Genomic DNA, 21,172 nt, shown 5'->3' with positions numbered 1-21,172 from the left:
CAGATTTCTATTGCTTTACCTCTCATCCCGCTAACAGACCTTTATTGGGACGGTATCACGAGGCAATTTACCAATTCGCCGCAGCTAGTTATCAGTCAGGACGGTATCAGCTATTCCCGGAAATTGGGACCTTGCTCTGTTAGGCTGCCGGTTAGCAGAAGAAAAACCTTACTGTGATACCTGGTATTTGCTGGGGCTTCCAGGGGAACTCCGCCATAGTAAAATACAAGATGCAGTAATACATAAAGGTTCTTAAAGCAGAGGAGTAGGAATAGATTTACTGTAACGTCTAGAAAAAAAAAACAACAGAAAAGTGGAGCTCTTGCCCATAGCAACCAATCAAATTTGAGATATCATTTTCCAAAATGATGTAAATAACAGCTAGAATATGATTGGCTGCTGTGAGTAACACCTCCACCTTTCTGTTTTAGTAAATCTACCCCTTAAAGTTAATATATATGACCTAGATTTAAGACGGGATGTACTATGTATCGCATTATGGATGTGGTACATCTGGCCACCTATTGGGTACATACTGGCAAATCGCAAAGGACAGCTCTTCCGCCTCGGGGGACACTGGGAGGGATTCCATTGGATCCCCCCCAGTGAACATTGAGAAGAGAAGCCCATAGGCTTCTATTAGGCGACGCCATCTATAGATGACGTTGCATGTGTCCAATCCGGATCTCCGTACATATGGGGAATGTGGCCAGAACTCCGAAAACGGCAGTTATCAGAGTTTTGGCCCCATTTTAGGCTTGGTACATTCCACACTTAAACTGAAAATTAAAATACAGAAATTAAGTCAAATTGCAAAGGTTTTGAGATATTTAATAAGATTCCAGGGGGTAATTTTACTAAAGTGAGAGTTTTTAGAAGTGGAGCTGTTGCCCATAGCAACCAATCAGATTCTAGCTATTATCTTCTTGAAGGTGCTAGTTAAATGTAAAGTAAAATCTGATTGGTTGCAATGGTCAACATCTCCACTTCTAAAAACTATCACTTTAATAAATAAACCCCCAGCTATTTGTTCCCACACTTAATTTGGCATGCAATAAATTTTGTTTTCCTTTGTTTTCACACTGCGCACGCTTCGGAAGACGAGCATACGCAAGTAAGGGCAATGCTGAGTCATACACATCTCATGCACACTGGGCAGAGGCGTCACCAGGTGTGGTGACCCCCAGGGAGGCAATCATCTACCCCTCGCGCACCGGATGCACGTGCGAAGGGGGCCATGGCCTTGTTGCAGCAAGGTCACGCCCCATGCCATTTTGAGGGCGTGATCGCGTACCACGCCTCCATCCTCGTCACTCTGGGGGACTTGCCCAGTGCTCCAGGAACTGCTGGGAAGCCTCCAGCTTCCCCAGGCACAGTGCAAATCACCTCTTCAGCGCTGTTCGGAGGCACCATCCAAGATGGTGACACCGAACTAACAGAGCAGCTCTGTACTTTTGGTGTCACCCCCTCAGATGGTGTCACTCGGTGCGGCCTGCACTTCCTTAGTGATGCCACTGTAACTGGGAAGCAGGGGCGTTTCTAGAGAGGAGGGGTCCCATGTGCAGCCTCCGACACGGGCCCTCTCCTCTCCGCCCGGCAGCGCACTGAGAGGTATGCGGCCAGTGCCGGAGTTATAGACTCTGGGCACTAGAGTGTGTCCAGAGTCTAAAGTGTATGCACAGATCACCGGGAAAATGGCCGCGACGGCCATTTTCCCTGTACTGCACATGCGCAAACGATGGGAAAGTGGCCGCCGCGGCCATTTTCCAGTCGTTTTACAGCTCAGGACGACAGTGCCGACGTGGGACTCCGGAGAGGTAAGTAATATTATGGGTGCAGGGTGTGCATTTCGGGGCCCCCCTGGACCCAGGGGCCTGTGTTCCCCGCACACCCTGCACCCCTTATAGATACGCCCCTGCTGGGAAGTAAAGGGGTGCTCACACGTAGGCTAAATTCAGTGAGGGCATATCGATAAAATCGTGGGTTAAGCAGATTTGTGCGTATGTGCAATCCCGCCTGTTTTCAGACAAATCTATTGCACCAAGGATAAAGCTAGCGTAACTGCCTAGCGATTCTGATGGCAGGTATAACCCTAAACGTACGGATAGAGGCAGCCTGCCTGCACACAACTCTGCAAATGTGCAAATATAAGCATTTAGCTCTGTGCACACAATTCCGGACTCTACAATGCGAAACATCGCCCCATGGAATCCTGTGCCATCGCTACTGTCACAATATAAATCACATTTTTACACGTGTGACATCACTACTATAGTAAATAGCAAATTACGACATGATACAAATACCAGGTATACATTACCGTCTCCGAGAATGTAACCTACGATGATTGCAGACAGTGCTAACTACACCCATTAGTATAACATCTCAGAGCCCATCTCATTTACGACTCCTATAACTCTCTCCAAAGTGTTCATCCCACACAACGCCAAAATCAAGGTAACTTAAAATAAAGAAAACAGTAAGCGCAGTTTGCGCACAAGTGTAACCCTCCTATGATCCAGTTATTGACGTACATTACTGCATCTGCTCTGAAAATGCAAATGATGAAGTTGCTGCCTTCTTAACCACAGTATGCCAAATGACCGTCAATTGTATTTTTACCATAACCCAACAATTAAAAGCCTCCCTAGCCCTGCAGATGAATGTTCCGATTAAAATCAACAACCTCCAGGGAGGGGCAAAAATAAATAAATATCATTAAAGTTGGGAATATGCAATCAATAGATTAACATATTTTGCAAGCCTCTATTAACCCCTAAAAGGTCAGCTAGACCCTATCTCCTGATCTGCACTAGTCACAGTGCATCTGTATTATTGGTGTGTCAGAGGCACTGCAGAAATTGAGCTACATCTTGCAATGACTACAGAAATCCAGGCATTTAGGATATCCAGATGCTATGTGTTTCCTCCAGTCTCCCAGCAGCCTGGTGAGGATTCTGCAGCCAATTCCTCCCCTGCTAGGGGGAAAAGCAAACCATACACCCTCCTATGGCAAACTACACACATACACAGCACTGCAGAGATCAGCAGCTGGCTAGGGTAAGTTGCTGCCAGCATCTCACAAACCGGTCCTTAGAATGAGCAGGAATATACAGAATATATAGCATTAATGCATGCATTAAACAATGCATTGCTCACCTGGAGTGGGATGCATACAGAAGAAGAGGGTGTGCAGGTCTGATCACCACCTGGGCATTGGTGATGTGTAGTGGATGGATGCAGTCCCCTTTACTAAGGCTCCATGCACAATGCACAGGAGTTCTCTCTCTGCTTTCTTATAATGACATCATTCCTCAGGGCAGCAGACCAATAGCCGTGTTGAGGGTGAAGCCTGCCGACAGGAATTCTGGGAGATGTAGTTCAGCTGGAAGGAATTCTCAACCTAGCTCAGTGGGATCTGGGGACTGGCGGACTGCAACACCCAGCAGGCGCAGAGGGGAGGCTCTGGCTACATAGCAGAGGCTGCTTTAGGCATCATTCCTGACAGGAGGAGACATAGCATTTGTACTGGGAGGGAGAGTTTAGCAAGAAAGGCTCAGAAGTTTCAGAATAAATATTGGTTACACAGTAATGTTGCAAATAGGCCTAAAAAAAAATACAATGCATGATTATTCAGAATATGGTACTAATAAATAGGGATATATGCAATTCCCACATTATTCCCATGGGGACCAAAAGGCCCCCATACATCAGCAATTGATTGCAGCAATCGTGCAATTTGCAATCGATTGTGTATAAAAATCTTTCCCTTATTCAATCGATTGCAGATTACAGAGATGCCACAATCGATTGAAAAAGGGAAAGATTTTTATACACAATCGATTGCAAATTGCACGATTGCTGCAATCAATTGCTGATGTATGGGGGCCTTTACACAGAATTAGTGTAACCATAGGGATTTAGGGCCTGATTCAGACCCACTCGCGAGCGGCTGTCCGCTCGCAAGTGGGTCGATGGTGCGCATGCGCGAGACGCGACGAGCGAAGGACTTTCCTTCGCTCGTTGTGTCTGATCAAAGGGGGCGTGCTGTCGAAGTTGATTGACAGCACGCCCCCTTTGGTGGGCGTGCCGGGGGCGTGCCTGCCAGACGGAGGCGTTTCCAAGGGAACGCCTACCTTCAGAAGCCGGCCCCACTGACATCACTAGTGATGTCAGTGGGAGTGATTTTGGCTCTGATAGAGCCAAAATCACTCCTGGCCTTGCGGTTGAGAAACTCAACCGCAGGCTTCTGCTCGCACTGGCGATGGTCAAGACCATCGCGACCATCATCCTGCACGCTCGTATAGGCTGTGGGTGGTGACCCACAGCTATACGAGCGTCCAGGAGGACGCTCCATATTTATGGAGGTGGGCCCTGATTCAGAGCGAGCGCTCTGGTCAGAGCATCCGGCTCTGAATCAGGGCCTTAGCTCGCATTTTAGTCAGCCGGTATGGCAATATCAAATATGTGTACTTTATTGAAGGCCTTGGAATAAAAGAAAAAGGTTTTAGGGGTCTATGTATTAACAAGCGTATTTTACTATGTATATCGTGGCGTTTATTATGGGGGTTTCTTTTTACATTATTAACCCTAATGCGTATGAAAAATTATTCAGTGGAAGCGGTTTGCGAGAACGCACTTTCAAAAAGACACCTCCGCCTCGCCCTGACAGTGCACATGGGGGTTTATGTCTCCATAGTTATGCTTTGTGAAGCTTGGTACATAGGGGTCAGACCACAGATCCTAGTGAGAATAATGGGCACTGCGTTCTTAAGCACTAATCCACCTTTTGCAGGAAGTGTCTGTGATATCTTCTGCGTTAGGCTATGGTTTCTTAAGTCAGGATACATGAATTCATGATTTTAGTAGAAAGGGGTTTTGTACATAAACCCCTAACTTTTTTATTTTTTGCAAAGCAACTGTGTGCGCAAATTCTTATTTGTGGGCGCAAGGGGCGATATTTCTGGATAACAAATATGGGGTGTATTTCCACAAGCCTGCACCTTGAAAACTGTTAAGATAGAGATTATTGTGAAACAGTTTTCACCGGCCCCTCAGAGAACTGTAGTGACGGGTATTCAATGTAGGTGTAGTTTAGCAAACTAGGGGCCTGATTCAGAGCCGGACGCAATTAGCGCTCGCTCGTCCAGAAAATAGGGGTGGCTATTCAAATCAACCGTTCGCTCATTGCGGTCTGTTCACGCCTCTAGGTCTGAACGAGCGAACAAAACTTGCGTTCGTTTTTTGAAAAAATACGCCCCCTGGCCGCTCGCATCCTACTTCATGTCCGCTATTTATTAGATTAATCGAGTACATCGACCAGGGTATGAACTGCTAGCTATTCTTGTGGTTGGTTTTTGCTACCACAATTTTGCGAGCAGTTCTGGCTATAAAGTAACCCAGTGACGTGGTCAATGACGCTGCTGTTTTAATTATGCACACCCATAAAACGCCCGTTTTGACCTTTAAGCACGCCTGCGATCGGATCTCCACTCCCCGTTTTCAAGCACCTTCCCCTGTTACCACCCACATACGCCTCATGCTGTCACTCAAATTATCAGGCATTCGCTATTTTGCGAGCACATGAATTTCGACCGCACTGACTGGTTCGCGCATGCGTATAATGATCCGTACGCATGCGCAGTTGGGCACACATCGCTCGGAGCGAACGAGCGGCCACTTACGAGCGGCTCTGAATCAGGCCCTAGGTACATAATAAATATCAATTAAACTTCAACGTTCCAAAGTTCTGTGAAAACGGATTTTCGCAGGATTTATGGCATAATAATTAAGCCACAGGATATTTAATATACTAAATGGATTCTATTACCAGTTCAGAAGGCAAACAAACATCTTCCTAACACAATACGGGTTCAATTACAGTCTTCCCATGCATATATTTGAGCTAATAAGCTGGATAATAAACATATCCAAAAATGTGGGAGATAAAGTTACTGAATTTTACCCTGTCCTATATTATATAATAATCACGAAAGTATCCATGTTTCTGTTTTAAATAATAAAAGTTCATGTGTTAGTGGTGAGATGGCTGCCGTTCGGTGATGCCTGAAGCTGCACATTGACAAAGCCCTGCAGATATGTAAGGAGAGGGGGTGATAAAATAATAGGAGCTGACCAACAGGCCCATTTTAAAGCACTTTATTTATTGTCTTCATTTATTTAACACCACCATATTACGCAGGTCCATACGAGAATAATTTATTACACGTTACGCATCAGTCCCTGCACCATTGGAGCTTACAGTTTACATTCTCTACCACAGAATCATACACCCAGACACACACGGGGGTCTTTTTTTTTTTTCCTGTCAAAACCCAATTAACCTACCAGTATGTTTCTGGACTGTAGAAGGAAACCGGAGCACTGGGAATTGTTAGGCCAATCCCGGCTCATTTGTTCCAATCCTGGGATTCGGGATTGAAAAAAGTCTCAATCCCAGGTTACCCGGGATTAAGTTAATCAATGCCGGCCGCCCACAGCACACAGACTCCAGTGCGGACAGGCACAGCCGTACAAGGGGGTGGGCTGGTGTGCGGCTGTACAGAGTGACCTTTATGATGTCACACACAGCCGCACAGCTGTAGAAGGTCTGGGGGCTGGGTCTGAACCGATGGGACCAGTGCTCAGCCCACTACCTGGGTTGAAGACAAGCTACGCCAAGCTGCAAATTTTAATACCGTACATCCTGGGATTCCGCCGATCCTCGGATTGGCTCCTCTAACCGGGAGGAAGCCCACGTAGAGATAATACTGAAATATATTATACAGAACCATCTTCCCACAGGCTGGCAAGACAGCCTGTTATGTTGGCTACCTATTTAACAATATCGTTTGCGATTTCGCTAAATTTCTGTACGAATTAGCTCAAGAGTAGGCACAGACAGTCCAATATGTTTGTAAAAATAAAGATTGACTTTGTTTATGTAAAACAAGGAATAAATGACCATTTTATGTATGCACGCAGTCGGCTGTGCGCGTACTCTGCATGTGTCATGATGGTTACTGCGCGGAGACACAGAAGGATTTTGGACGCAAGATCTGTGGATTTCAGTGGGCTTTCCTGGGGAGAAACAGGATAACTGGGCAGACGGAGGCATGTCACGGGGGTGTTCGCTGACAGCAACTGTAGCGCTGGCACAGGGCGCCATGTTCAGACTGAGAAGTTGCGTTGCCATTGAGCTGGTCCAAGTTTCGAAAGTGCAGCGATGGTGTATTTAAAGCGTCGCTGCCTGGGGGCGTCTTAGTACAAAGATCATCGGTCACGGCATTAGCATGAAAACGCATGCGTGGCTGCTACAAAATAAGCCGCTGCTTCTGCGCGCATGCCCCTGAATCCGGACCCTGATCCTTGATCCATGCTTTCTCATCAACCAGTTCTCAAAGCAAGAACCAAACCAGTTATACCATGCACCCTTGGATGTTATGCTCTATGCTCTGCCCAGTGGCGGAACTACTCTGCGGGCAAAGTGTTCAGCCACTATGAGGCCCAAACGTGCGGGGGCGGGGGCGAGTAGATAACATGTATAATAAAGCACCTTCCATCCGCAATGTTCACACCCATGTTAAAAATATTTTGATAAAATAAGTCATTACTATGAACAAGTAAGAGGTATTTTCAGGTATTACCCCCAAACATCAATTCAACTTAAATTAACATATGTATAATGTTATGTATGATGGGCAGCGATTGAGACAATTGTAAATGACATGTGCAGAAGGGAGCAACTGCCTCACAGCTGTCCTTATCCGGCAGCCAGACAGCACCTGCTCAGCCGAGGAGTAACTTACCTGTCTGATATGTAATAGCTCTGGTTACACCATAACATTGAGGTACCTGCATAAAAGACACACACATATACACACACATATACATACACACATTAGGGTATTGCACATATGCAGAAGCGTCACGGGAGGGGGCAGCTCTCCACTGTACAACAAATTAATACTTTTAATTTGTTTCCTTTATAAAAATAGTCATACATTACTAATTTGAAGTCAAGAAAAACTAAAATGATTTCAGAATGTTTTTACTAGCTCTATATTTTGAGCTACACTACTTGCACTATACTGTATGTACATTAGTAATATAGTCATAGTGAAAAGCTATTTTAAAATAATCTGATATTTTCTTGATTGAATTAAAACAACTGTTATTTATTTTCTATCAATCACAAATAAGAACACAAAACGAAACAAACATACAGCATACAAAACAAACATACAGCATAGGAAACAAACATACAGCATACGAAACAAACATACAGCATAGGAAACAAACATACAGCATACGAAACAAGCATACAACATAGGAAACAAACATACAGCATAGGAAACAAACATACAGCACACGAAACAAACATACAGCATAGGAAACAAACATACAGCATACGAAACAAACATACAGCATACGAAAAACAAACATACAGCATACGAATCAAACATACAGCATACGAAAGTACTATCTAATATAATGGCCTATTCATGGGGGTGCTTTCTCTTTGCTTGTCGCTTGTACTCCTCTTCTGGGGCATCTCTTGTCACTGTCCAGCAGTAGTGATCACCTACCCTGATATTTTTGTTCCATTGCTGAAATGTCTTGGTGGAATCGCTCACTATGCTTGTCACTCAGTGCACCACAGTTATCTTGTGTGGGTAATCCCGTGAATCGCATATATTTGAATAGGGGAGGGGACAAATAACCGATTAATTAAATTGGATCATTAGGCCCCACCCCCTCTGCGCGGAATGCAGATTGCTGGTAAGATTCTCTCCATTCTGCCCACTTCACTAGGAATACCCCTACATCGTCATAAATGGGCTGTATCTCGGAACTCAGAGCTAACTGAGAGTATTAAATGTCATATTAATTCTTTGCATGCTGAAATCAATTAGAAGGAACTATTTCCACATCGGAAACATTTTCATTGTTGTGCAGTGTAATCTTGCAAACACCCCAATCCCTACATGTTATTACTATTATTATTATTATTATTATTATTATTATCCACACCACCTTACAAAGTACATAAACAAATAACTGAACAAGAAACAGTGACTTATGGTGCATACACACGGTCAGACTTCTGATCGATCAGATAACGATAACGATCGTTGTCTGATCGCCCTGCATATGCTGGATGTTCCATTGACTACATTGACCCATGATTAACGATCGCGGGTCCCTATAGTAACCAGGCCAACCTGGTCGATATCGACCAGGTTGGTCTGCATGCATGGGCGATGGTCGACGTCAACCATCCGTGCCCGTGCATCGACCATCGTTTGGTCGTTTGAAGGGGCCAGAAACTGATCGATTGGAATGATTACAATATGATCGATATCGTTATTGTTCAAATTGACCAGGGAAATCTGACCGTGTGTATGCACCATAGCAGTACAATACAATGCAAGACAAGGACATGGGTTTATAGTTTATACACATTGCTGCATTAGTGATCATAACACTCAAATAAGCAGCAAGGGAGTCAGCAATCAAGTGTTAGGTGCCCTTGTGGGGTGTAAGGAGTAGATAAAGTATATGTAAGGTGAAGCACATGAGGGAAGAGGGCCCTGCTTGTGAGAGCTTACATTCTAAAGGGGAGGGGCAGACAGACAGGCGTGACACAGATGGGGTAGACAGGGAGGAAGGAGCATCTAGTAGCGGGTTAGGATGGGAGCTGGAAGGCTATGATGAAGTAGTGGGTCTTGATAGCCCATTTGAAGATTTGTAGAGAGGTTTAGAGTCTGATAGGGAGAGGGTTCCAGAGGTTTGGGAGCAGCACGAGCAAAAGCTTGGAGGCAGGAATGGGAGGAAGTAATCAATCTCATACTAAGCCTGGACAAATTACAATTAAATTGGGGGAGATTAATCAAAACTTCTAAAGAGGACAAGTGGAGGCATTGGTCAGAGCAACCAATCACATTCTAGCTGCCATTTTATAGAATGTACTAGATAAATTATATCTAGCATCTAATTGGATGCTGTGGGCAACACCTAATATGCGGAAACTAGCGTTTTCGCATGGTTACCGGGCCATTTATTGTTTGATGAATAGGCCCCATAGTCTTTAGAAGCTGTGATAAATCCCTTAGGATCACATTATAGATCAAGAAGTTCCTATCATCAGGGAAACTATTATGTAGCACTTGTTACAAACTTCCTCCTTTAAAATATTTTTTCCCTTCCCTAACCCATACTTGCCTTGAAAATCGGGTTCCGCTCCCAGACCTCCGTGAAGGCAGGCAAGCCTCCAGGCAGCCACCGAGCCCTCCTGCCCCCACCCCGCGATTGTGTGAGAACCCCCTGCAGCAGGGGTGGGGGGGCGGTGTAGAGATTTGCATCATTTTAGTCCCGCCCCCTGCTGCACAATGCCGGAAATATCGGCATTGTGTAGCAGTGGCGGGGCCAAAATGACGCGATCACGTGGCCACGCACCTGCTACGTCCACAAATCTATCCGACCATGCCCCCTATGCTGGCCACGCCCCACTTGCAATACCGATCTGGCTGCTCCCTCTTGGAAGGGCAGCCAGAATATCGGCAACCCTGACCCACTTATTAATGATCACATTTGCAATGCAATCTGGGTGCGGTATTAGCATTGCAGGATGTGATCATAGGGCCAAATGCATGAGAAAGCTCCCGCAGGGACAGGGCCTCTGATGGGAGCCCGTCCCTGCGATATACTGGGAGTGAAGTGACTGCAGGGGCGGATTGGGTCACCGGGACGCCGGGCCGTTTCCCGCTGGGCCAGTACCATCGTCCCATCAGTGCATGCCTGTCACCCCCTCTGCCGGGCCAGCTGCCGCGGTCGGAGCTCACCTCCGATCGGGCAGTGTAAACTGACAGCTCTTCTGCGCATGCGCAGGAGATTACAGGGTAAAAAAAAAATGGGCGACGGGAGCTGCTTTGCGGAACCCGTCAGTGGTCCGCCTCCGGTCCTCCTAATCTAGAGGTAGGCATTAAGCAGATCCCCAGCCCTAATCGCTCCATCAGTCCAGGAGCATCAGGAGGCGGCCAGCCAATTGTGACAGCACTGCAGTATATGACACAGACCTAGTAAGTAAAATGGATTGGGTAAACCATTCATGATTTTTTTACAGTGCAGTATTTATAAGTATCTACTTGCCTTGCAGTGGGAATAAAAGTTTTATATAATTATATCTATATATCTATATGTGTATATATATATATATATATATATATATATATATGTGTGTGTGTGTATCCAAAGTCTCCTTATATAAAATAATAGAAGATATATCTATCTATATATATAGATATATTTATTTATACTTATATATCTATTTATCTAAACATATATATATATATATATGTGTGTAGGGTTGGGTTGGGTACAGTCGCAATTTCGACATCCGTAGGTAAGTACTCCTAATGCTAACCTCCACCCCTACTCTAACCCTCCCTCCCCGGTGCCTGAACCTAACCTCCCCCCTAGTGCCTAAACCTAGCCTCCCCCTCCCTGCATCGTAAACCTAACCCTCCCCCCTTAGTGCCTAACCTTAACCCTTCCCCTAGTGCCTAACCCCACACCCCAACCCTCCCCCCTAACCCCCGATACTTACCTTCGGGATGTTGGCAGACGGTATTCTGGAGCCGGGATCCCGACTACTGTCGTGATTCCGGTGCCGGTATATTGACCGTCGGCATCCCGTCAGCCGGGATGCTGACTACATCCCATATGTATATGTATATATATGTATATAGTATACAAAAATACTTATCTCCATTTCTGGTGTTCTCTTTGCACATGTGGGGTGCACTATGGGATATAAGGTAAGCGCTTTTTAATATAAATGTTTGTATCCTGAAGACAGTGCTGAATAAAGCAGCACTGAAACGTTGATAATACATATACTGCTGTTCGTGTTTTTGGCCCTAGTGCCACACCTCCAGAACGTATACAGATAGCAGGGCCGCAGCTAGGGTAGTGCGGCCGGTGCCATCGCACAGGGCACCACAGGTCAGGGGGCGCTGTTTGGGCCTGTCAAATTTCTGTTTATTATCATTCTTGCTTGTAGCTTCCTCTTATTTCATCCCCAGCATCTCCTGGCCTCCCCTACCTCTTCCCTGGCCCTTCCCCATGAAGCCATGGCCCTTTTTTGGGTGCAATATGTCCCTTTGAAAAATGAGGGGGGCACCAATGCTCTTTCTGGCACAGAGCACCAAAAAGTCTGGTTACGGCTCTGACAGATAGATATATGTGACATGTATTTTCCATACAGTATGCTGCAGCACAGTGGCGTAAGTTCATCCCAGATGCCCGGAGGAGACAAGTTATAAGTCAATGTCGCAATTTGCAGGGAGACAGGCTATATACAAACAAAGGTGGCAGCTGATGGTCTGATATGGAGCTCTCCACTAGTGTATGGTGGCTTCTCTGGTGCCGGGAAGGGCCATGTATATGGTGGCCATGACAATACACTCTGGGTACATAGTTACAGCCCTAAGTGGGGTGAATATGTTGTGGACAAATGGAGGAGGTGCCCCTTCAGAGCTGGAGCCCGGCGGAAGCTGCCTCCATTGTCTCCCATAGTTCTGCCCCTGCTGCAGCATGTTTGGTGTGATCGTCATCATAATGTCTCGCCGCTGCTGACTACTAATTCATATCTTTGCTCGGCAGAATGTTTAATAAATGTTTGTTGTTTTTTTTTTGGAGAGTGGGGTGTAATTGCTAGTTTATATTTATTGCCCCTCTGAACGTTTTTATAATAAATGATGTCAGCAGATAGAAGAGGACAATATGTAAATATGCATGACCCTTTTGAAGTTATCTTATATAGTAAGCACCACTACGGCATAGTATAAAGCATTGTGGGCCTGATTGTGAGTCAGACGCAGCAGCGATGTTGGACGCAGTGGAGCGGTGGCACCACGCACACATCAATGGTGTTTATACAGAGGGCAGTACAGAGTCAGACACACTCACACAGAAGTGCACCAGAAATGTGCTGGGCGTTCCTGGGTGGTTACAGGGGGTTGCCTGATCAGACTGAGATGAAGCAATCGGTCAGGGTATGTTATTGGAGTGACACAGGAGTGTTGCTGAAAGTGGTTGCATACAGAGACGCTGCATCACTCATATTGGAGGCCATACTTAGATGGATAATCTGCTCCTAGCAGATGATGCGACCATTGATAACGTCTAAAGACGCACTAATATGTATTGCAGCATCTGTAGACGCTAACAGTAGGTGTCTCAGTCCTGGCATTATCAGACGCATGGCTGTGCACCATGTAAGGAGTTTGTAGCGACATTAGGATAAGGTTGCAGATGCAACTGCGGCAAAGGACGCACAGACGGGCGCTGCAGCTTCACATGCAGAATCAGGCCCCATTAGAAAATACAAAATAAAATTATTCCATGAGTCTAATGTAGATCTTTAAGGTGCTGTTATATTATTCATTTCTGCAAAGCAATATCAATATTATAAATGTGCTGGGTGTTCCTGGGTGGTTACAGGGGGTTGGCTAATCAGATGCAGATGTAGCGTAGTATGGGCGTGTTGTTGGAATGTTGCTGAAAGTGGTTGCATAAAGATGGGCTGAATCTCTCACATTAAGGGCCATACTCAGATGGATGAAATGCAAGTTGCATCGGGCTGGTGCAAGTTTTGATGATGCAACCGATGGTGACTTCTAAAAGGCACAACAAGTGGTATAGCAGCGTCTATAGTAGGCTTCTCAGGCCTTGCACATTCCAACGCACGGTTGTACACCATGCAAGGGGTTAGTAGAGGAAGTAAGTGCGTCCAACTCAGAATCAGGCCCTAAAGGGGAGAGAATCCCGCCCCCTCAGCAGACTCCACCCTCTCAACATTCCCCGTCCCATTAGGGCTGCTTCCAAAAATTTCCCGGGCTGGTTTTCCATCCCAATCCGCCCCTGAGTGACTGCGTCAGCAATCTCTTCACTCCTAAGCCAGACGATAGACAGACCACACATGCGCGGCGGCCATTCCCGAGAGGGGGGGGGGATTTCCTATGGGACCCTCTCCCAGGTATTACCGGGTAATAATGTGTAGCCTATAGGCTAAAGCAGTTTAAGCCATATTCACATTCTGGAACTTGGAAAATCTGACAGCATCGCATCCCCCATAGAAACCTGTTAGGGTTGCGGCATGGGCGTATTAAGAGAGGAGGGGGTCCATGTGCAGTCTCCTTCCGGGGCCCCCCCTTTTCTTGTACCCCATCTCCCAACTGCTCTACTTATACTTGCCAACTTGTCCAGAACCTTGGGGAGAGTCACGATTTTTCAAGGAGTGTCCCAGGTTCCGAGAAGAGTAGACGATCCTGCTGGATCCTGCCCACTTCCTAGTGAAGTGGACAGAATGGGGATGATAGTATAGGGAATCATGGTCATAGGGCCTAATTACACAATTAGTCTGGCCCCACCCCCCACAGCTGTCACCTGCATGTCAGGGCTTCTCTCGGAGAGGACTTTATTAAAGTAGACAAGTGTGACCCTACTTTTGCTATTCTCACTGGTCTATAGCCCTCATAAGGCAGACAGGCCGTGGAAGCACAGTGGCACAGTGACAAACCATTGCCCAGATCTGCAATTAGCATACTAGTTATACAGCTTATTCGACCCTCTTCTATGTGCACAGTATGGGGAGTTAAACTTGAATTTTTGGAAAAGGGGGAGATGTACTAAAGCTCTGGAGAGTGGTAAAGTGGACAGAAATAAAGTCCTAGCCGATCAGCTCCTAATTGCCATGTTACAGGCTGTGTTTGACAAATGACAGAAGCTGATTGGTTGGTCATTTATATCTTTCCACTTTATCACTCTCCAGAGTACATCTCCCCCTAAAGCACCAATAATTATTTTTTTAAAACATATTTTTATTGTAAAACCGCAATAAACAATATAACATATTGATCAGAAAATGGCAAGACATCAACAAGACCACAACAGTGATGTGCAATACAATGTATCCATGAGGAACGTAACAATACAGGAATTAAAATGGTGGTTCACCTGAAGACAAGGTTTCTTCATTATACCAGGCTGTAAGTTGAACTGCAGCTCGAAGCGTGTCTTTAACCTGAGGTGTTAATGTGTGAACATATGGGAGCCAAATATTAAAGAACTTCTCTGCTTCCTTGTCTTTATTAAGGGATAGTTCTAACCAATCCATATTAAATAGGTGCGTAATTCTAGGTTGTAAAAGACTGAGTGTTAAAGTGTCAGTGGATATCCATTGAGATAATATTGTTTTTTTTGCAGCTGCTGCAATCTTTGCTAGTAATAGACGGGCACCTCCAGGGGCACAGGATGATCCAGATGATGGTACAATATCCCACATAGCCCACTCGGGTGTTAGTTCAAAGGCAATTCCCAACTTGGTGGAAATATAGGTGTGTACCAAGGACCAGAACCTCTGTACCTCCGCACAGTGCCACATACAATGCATTAGATCTGCATCAGGTTGACCACATTTAAAACAATTTGAGTCTGTGGAAGTACCTGTGATGAGTCTTAATTTGGGGGTGAAATAGGCACGATGCAATAATTTATATTGCATTTCCGCGTATGAAGCCGAAATTAATTGCTTATTGAGTCTAACAAAAGATTTCAAAATGGTGGATAGGGGTATGTTAGGGAATGTGGAATGCCACTTGGCAAATCCCACCGTCTCCACTTCCAAATTTATTTCCCGGCGTATATAGGTGTATAGCATAGAAGTGGAAAATGACATAGAGAGGCAGCGAGACAGCACATCATCCAAACCATTTTTCCCAGGTATAATGGGAATTTTAGGGAGTAAAGTATTGACATAACTACGTATTTGGAAATATATAAATAAAGGGATTTGGATACAGGGAAATTTTTCCTGTATTTGGTTATGAGAGTAAATAGTCATTGTGGAGAGATCCAATAATTGATATATGTAACGCAATCCCTGTGTGTTCCAGGTTTTGAAAGTTTGTGTTAGAAAACCAGCATCAAACCCTGGGTTATGGCCGATAGGAAGGAACAAGGAGACATTGGGAGGGACTCTCATTTGAGTTCTGGCTCGGCGCCAAGCCAAGCATGTAGTATGTAGTAGTAGATTTTGTACTACGTGAGGTGGAAAGGACAAGGGTCGTGTGTGTAGCAAACTAGCTAATGGCATTTCAACACTAAAAGATTGCTCTATTAGCGTGTCAGCAAATCCATTTGTTCCTCTAATCCAGTCAATTGCGTATCGGTAATTTGACGCAATAGCATAAGATTTTAAGCAAGGGAGATTAATTCCGCCTAAAGCAGGTGGTTGTCTGAGTTTGAATAATGAAATCCTGGGTTTTTTGTTCGCCCAAATGAACTTGCTGATCGCTTTGTTAATCAATTTTAAATCAGATTCTAAAGGAAGCAAGGGGAGCATCTGAAAAAGATATAAAATCCTAGGAAAAGATATCATTTTAATTAATTGACATCTACCGAGATATGAGAGTGGGAGATGTTTCCATTTTTTAAAATCTAAAAGTGTACGTTGTATTAAAGCAGGGAAATTGACTGAGTATAGGGCGGAGGGATGTGCCGGGATATTAAGGCCTAGGTATTTTAGAGTTGTTTTGGCCCATTTAAATGGGAAAGAATTTTTCCAGTTTTTTGTGACGTCCGAGTGTAGGGCCAAGGCCTCTGTTTTGTTATAATTTATCAAAAAACCAGAGATAATATGGAAGTTTTTCAGGATATGAAGGAGTTTAGGTATGGCAGAATGTGGGTTCTCAAAATACAGTAATAAGTCATCCGCATACGCGGAGACTTTCAAAGTATTATTTCCGATATTTATTCCCTGCCATTGTTGACATAGCAAAAAGGTGCGGATAAGAGGATCTATAGCCAGGTTAAATAATAAAGGAGATAGGGGACAACCCTGTCGGGTTCCCCTATGTAGTCTAAGGGATGGAGTATTCAGGCCGTTAACTGTTAGGAATGCTATAGGGGTGTGGTATATTGTTTTGAATAATGTAATAAATTCGGGACCAAAATTTTGTAGCTGGAAGATGCGCAGTAGGTGGTTCCACGACACCCTATCAAAGGCCTTGTCAGCGTCGCAGCTGACAAGGAGCGTTTGGTTATTTCTCATTTGGTGAGATTTAGTTAATCCTGCAATCAAATGTCGGACGTTGATCACTGAGTGTCGTCCTTTCATAAACCCAGTTTGTGCGGTGTGTATGAGATGTGGCAATACTAATTGTAAACGTTGAGCGATAATACCAGTGAGGATTTTGAAGTCCTGGTTGAGCAGAGATATTGGCCTATATGATTGGGTCAGCGTAGGGTCTTTCTCAGGTTTCAAGAGAAGGATAATTCGGGCCTGGTTAAAGTCTGGTGGTGTTGAGGTTCCCTTCAATATTGAATTAAATAAGGAAACTAAATGAGGGGTTACAAGTGGATTTAATATTTTGTAGTACTCGGCACTAAGGCCATCTGGGCCGGGTGTCTTTCCGTTGGCCAGGGACTTGATAGTTAGAGCAACCTCCAACTCCGAAACAGGAGTTGTTAGGGAGTCGCGGGCCTCTTCAGAGAGGGAAGGTAGATTAGCCTCTTTCAAAAAGTTCATCCCCAGAACAGGGTTATCATCCTGTGCGGAGTATAAGTCTGTGTAATATTGTAAGAAAGAGGCCGCAATGTCCTCGTTGGTATGTAATGATCCTAGGGGACCTTTAAGAGAAAGAATGGGAGAGGATGTTTTCTGACTTCTCACTATATTAGCTAGCAGTTTGCCCGCTTTATTTCCCCAACGGAAATAGCGATGTTTCTGGAAATCTAGATAATATTGGGCTCTTTCAGTGCACAATGTGTCATATAAATTTTTGTTATTCAAATAATTCCGCCGTGTCTCTGTGTTGTTATTTTGCAGCATAATGGCATACGATTGTGATAGGGCGTTACTCAATTCCGTGAAACGTGTGTTAAGTTTACGGCGTTTATGGGAAACATATCCCATAATATGCCCTCTCACTACTGGTTTAGATGCGGCCCAGAACAATGATATGTCGCCAATATGAGAAGCATTATCATTATTATAATTAAGAAATTGTTGTTCTAAGTATTTTTTGAAGTCTGGAGAAGTGAATAAGTATGAGGGGAATCTCCAATTGAAGGAAGATGTTTTGGGGGTAGATAGTTGTAACGTGAACCATGTAGGCGCATGATCGGAGATGACTATGTTTTCTATATGAGATGTTTGAATCCTATTAATTAATGAGCTTGAGACCAGCCAGAAGTCCAATCTAGCTGAGGAGTGGTGGGGGTGGGAGTAAAACGTGTAATCACGTGCTAAGGGGTGGAGGTGTCTCCATGGGTCTACTAGGGCGAGGGATTCAATTAGTAGTTGTAGCGTTGGAGATGTGCTGCCCCGCCACTCACCGGATGCTCCCGTTCTGTCCAGACTAGGAGAAAGAGTAGTGTTGAAGTCTCCTCCTATGACGAGGGCGCCTTCTGCCCAATTCTGGAGTCGGGCGTAGAGATCGGAGAAGAATGCATTGTTGTGACCTGTGGGAGCGTACAAAGTGACAAGCGTGATTAATTCACCTTCTAAATTCAGTTTAAGAAAAAGAAATCTGCCCTCGGTGTCCAGGATCGAGTCTACAACTGTGTATTTTAAAGATTTATGGAAAATCACCAGGACCCCTCTTTTTTTAGATGTGAAAGATGCAGCTGTATAATCTTTTATCCATGAGTCTCTAAGAGTATTAGGGTCACCCTGTCTCCAATGGCTCTCCTGTAGCACTGCTATGTCAGGTTTAAATTTTTTAAGTTGTTGTAGTATTTTACGCCGTTTAATCGGGGTGTTTAAACCCTCTACGTTCCAAGTTAAAAATCTTATGTTTTTTTGTGTTTTAGTGAGATCAGCAATAGAGTGAGACATTGTATTATCCTATACCTGTTCTGTAGATCAAAAAAATGAACCATCGTAAATAGACCATCACGCTCTCAGTCCCAGCATGCAGAGAGCGCCTGCAGTAAAACCTTGAAAGTGCCATTACAAAAATACACATAACACAAAAACAAAAACAAAAACATGACCTGCCATAATGTATGGAATATAACAAACATAATGCAGTCTTACAATTTTTGAAAATTTTAAGAACCAAAAAATAAGGCTCTACGGGCCTATTTAAACCCAGTGAGGTATAAAAGTATCGATAATTGAAAAAAAGAAATAAAAGAAAATAAAAAAGGGGATATAAAAGAGGAGGAATGGTAAATGTGTAAAAGGAAGGGGAGAAAACAACAAACCAGAGATTATCTTGACAATTCTGCCGTTGACGTTTAGCAGTTGTTAAAATAACCAGAAATCTTGAAAACAAGCATAAGATATATATTTCCAATAACAAACTCTCCATGTTTGCGATAGGAGACGGATTTGTACAATTAAATGTATCTTCTTAAGTCACGATATCATTTTGAGGAGTGATTTGGTCAGTTAGAGAGTCCAGGAAAGTCTTTGCAGATGATGGAGAATCGAAAAAGTGTTGTTTGCCGTTATGTAGGACTTTCAGCTTCGCAGGGTACATTAATGCAAATCTCAGTCCCAGATCAAATAATGCTTTACAAATAGTGGAGTATTCCCTTCTTTTCATTGCTACTTGATACGAGAAGTCCTGAAACAACAACAATTTGTGTCCCTGATAGGTGAGGCCTTCTGATTTGCGGTAGGCGTCCAGTATGCGAGTTTTGTCTAGGTAGTTCAACATTTTCATTATGACAGGCCTAGGTCTTCTCTGGTCAGAAGCACGGTCAGGGCCTATGCGGTGAACTCGTTCTATGATGAGGGTATTGGAAGAAGCCGAGCAATTGAGCTCAGAGGGTAACCATTTAGAGACGAAATCCATGAGATCTCTTTGCTTAACAGATTCCGGTAGGCCTATTAACCTTAAATTGTTGCGGCGATTCCTATTCTCTAAGTCTTCCAATTTTTCCTGCATAGCAGAGATCGCTGATTCCTGTGTACGTATTACGCTTTGTGCCTCTGTTAGCTCATCTTCAACATTGGAGATACGTTGTTCTGCTTCCGTAAAGCGTCGACCATGTTCCTTAAGTTGCGAAACTGCTGATTCTATAGCTTCTTTGAGGCCGGACAGTTTTTTGTCAAGCAAGGGAGAAAGAAGCTCAGATATTTCTTGGGCTTTAGCTATTGAGGCGGTACTAAATTGAGTCAATTTAGAGGTTCCGTCCAGAATATTGTCAGCTGGAGGTGAAGTAGGAGAGTCAGGAGATGATGATGGAGCTACATTTTTGTCTTTCCCTTTAGTAGTTTGACCTTTAGGTGCACGCTGTGGTCTGGCCACAAACTTCTCCATGGTATAGGGATGTGATGTGCGATTTAATCAGGAGCCACTAGGGGGAGCCCCAGGTGTTTAGGATATATATGACACTGGGTCTGTAAATTAAAACTTATAGTATGGCTTGTGAGCACTATCCTTGGACCAGACAGGACAAGATCACAGTATGAGGACCCAGCTACACCACCCTGCTCCCTGGTGTGAGCAGCAAACAGAGAGGATTGTGAAAGGAGGTAAGCGCTTGCTGCAGTAGCTTAGTCAGGTCTCAAGAAATGGCGGCCGCGGGTGATGTGTGGCCAGCGGGGATCTTGTAACTGAGGGGCGTCCCTGAAACGGTGTCCAGGCGTCCCGCTTGTTCCTATGGGTCCAATGATAGCTCCGGTGGCTGTTGCTGAAAGTGTGGAGGGGAGAAATTATGCCCGGCCGCGATCCAAGATGGCGGCCGCGGGCAGTGCCGCTTTTCCAATGCGGCTGTACTCCGGTGTTGTGGGGCAGTGCGGGGGGCCGGGGCATGCGCCGCTCTTACCCGCGTTATCCCAGAGACCTCAGGGTGGCTTTAGGTGAGGCAGTGAGTCTCTCCGGCGGCGCTATGTCTCGGCTATATGGAGCCGGCTTGGGAGCCCATTAAAAGTCAGCACCAATAATTATAAACAAAAAATTCTACCTTTAAATTCTTATTTTTCAAAACATCCCATGGTCCTGAGTATTTAAAAAGAGAAAAACCCTACAGTATCTCTGGCAAAAAATGTGGAGCAAATGCACATATACCCGGGGGTTATGTGTTTGGTATCCCGGCGGTCTGGATGCCGAGGCTCCTATTACTGCGTCGAAATCCCAACTCTGGTCAGAAG

General features: G+C 44.7%; 1 protein-coding gene across 1 annotated transcript in view; it reads right to left on the bottom strand.

Moving 5' to 3' along the window:
- RAB30 (RAB30, member RAS oncogene family) overlaps positions 1–3,284 on the bottom strand; it is a 123,960-nt gene extending 120,676 nt beyond the window's left edge. The window contains exon 1 of the mRNA XM_088479815.1: positions 3,160–3,284. The gene's annotated coding sequence lies outside the window, so the exon portion shown is untranslated. The remainder of the gene's footprint in view (positions 1–3,159) is intronic.
- Positions 3,285–21,172: the final 17,888 nt, after the last annotated feature.

Source organism: Taudactylus pleione, unplaced genomic scaffold (genome assembly GCF_031769625.1).
Source record: "Taudactylus pleione unplaced genomic scaffold, aTauple2 ptg000245l, whole genome shotgun sequence".
In the NCBI taxonomy this organism is placed as follows: domain Eukaryota; kingdom Metazoa; phylum Chordata; class Amphibia; order Anura; family Myobatrachidae; genus Taudactylus; species Taudactylus pleione.
The sequence above is the reverse complement of the archived record's forward strand: the minus strand, read 5'-3'. Positions and strand labels throughout refer to the sequence as shown.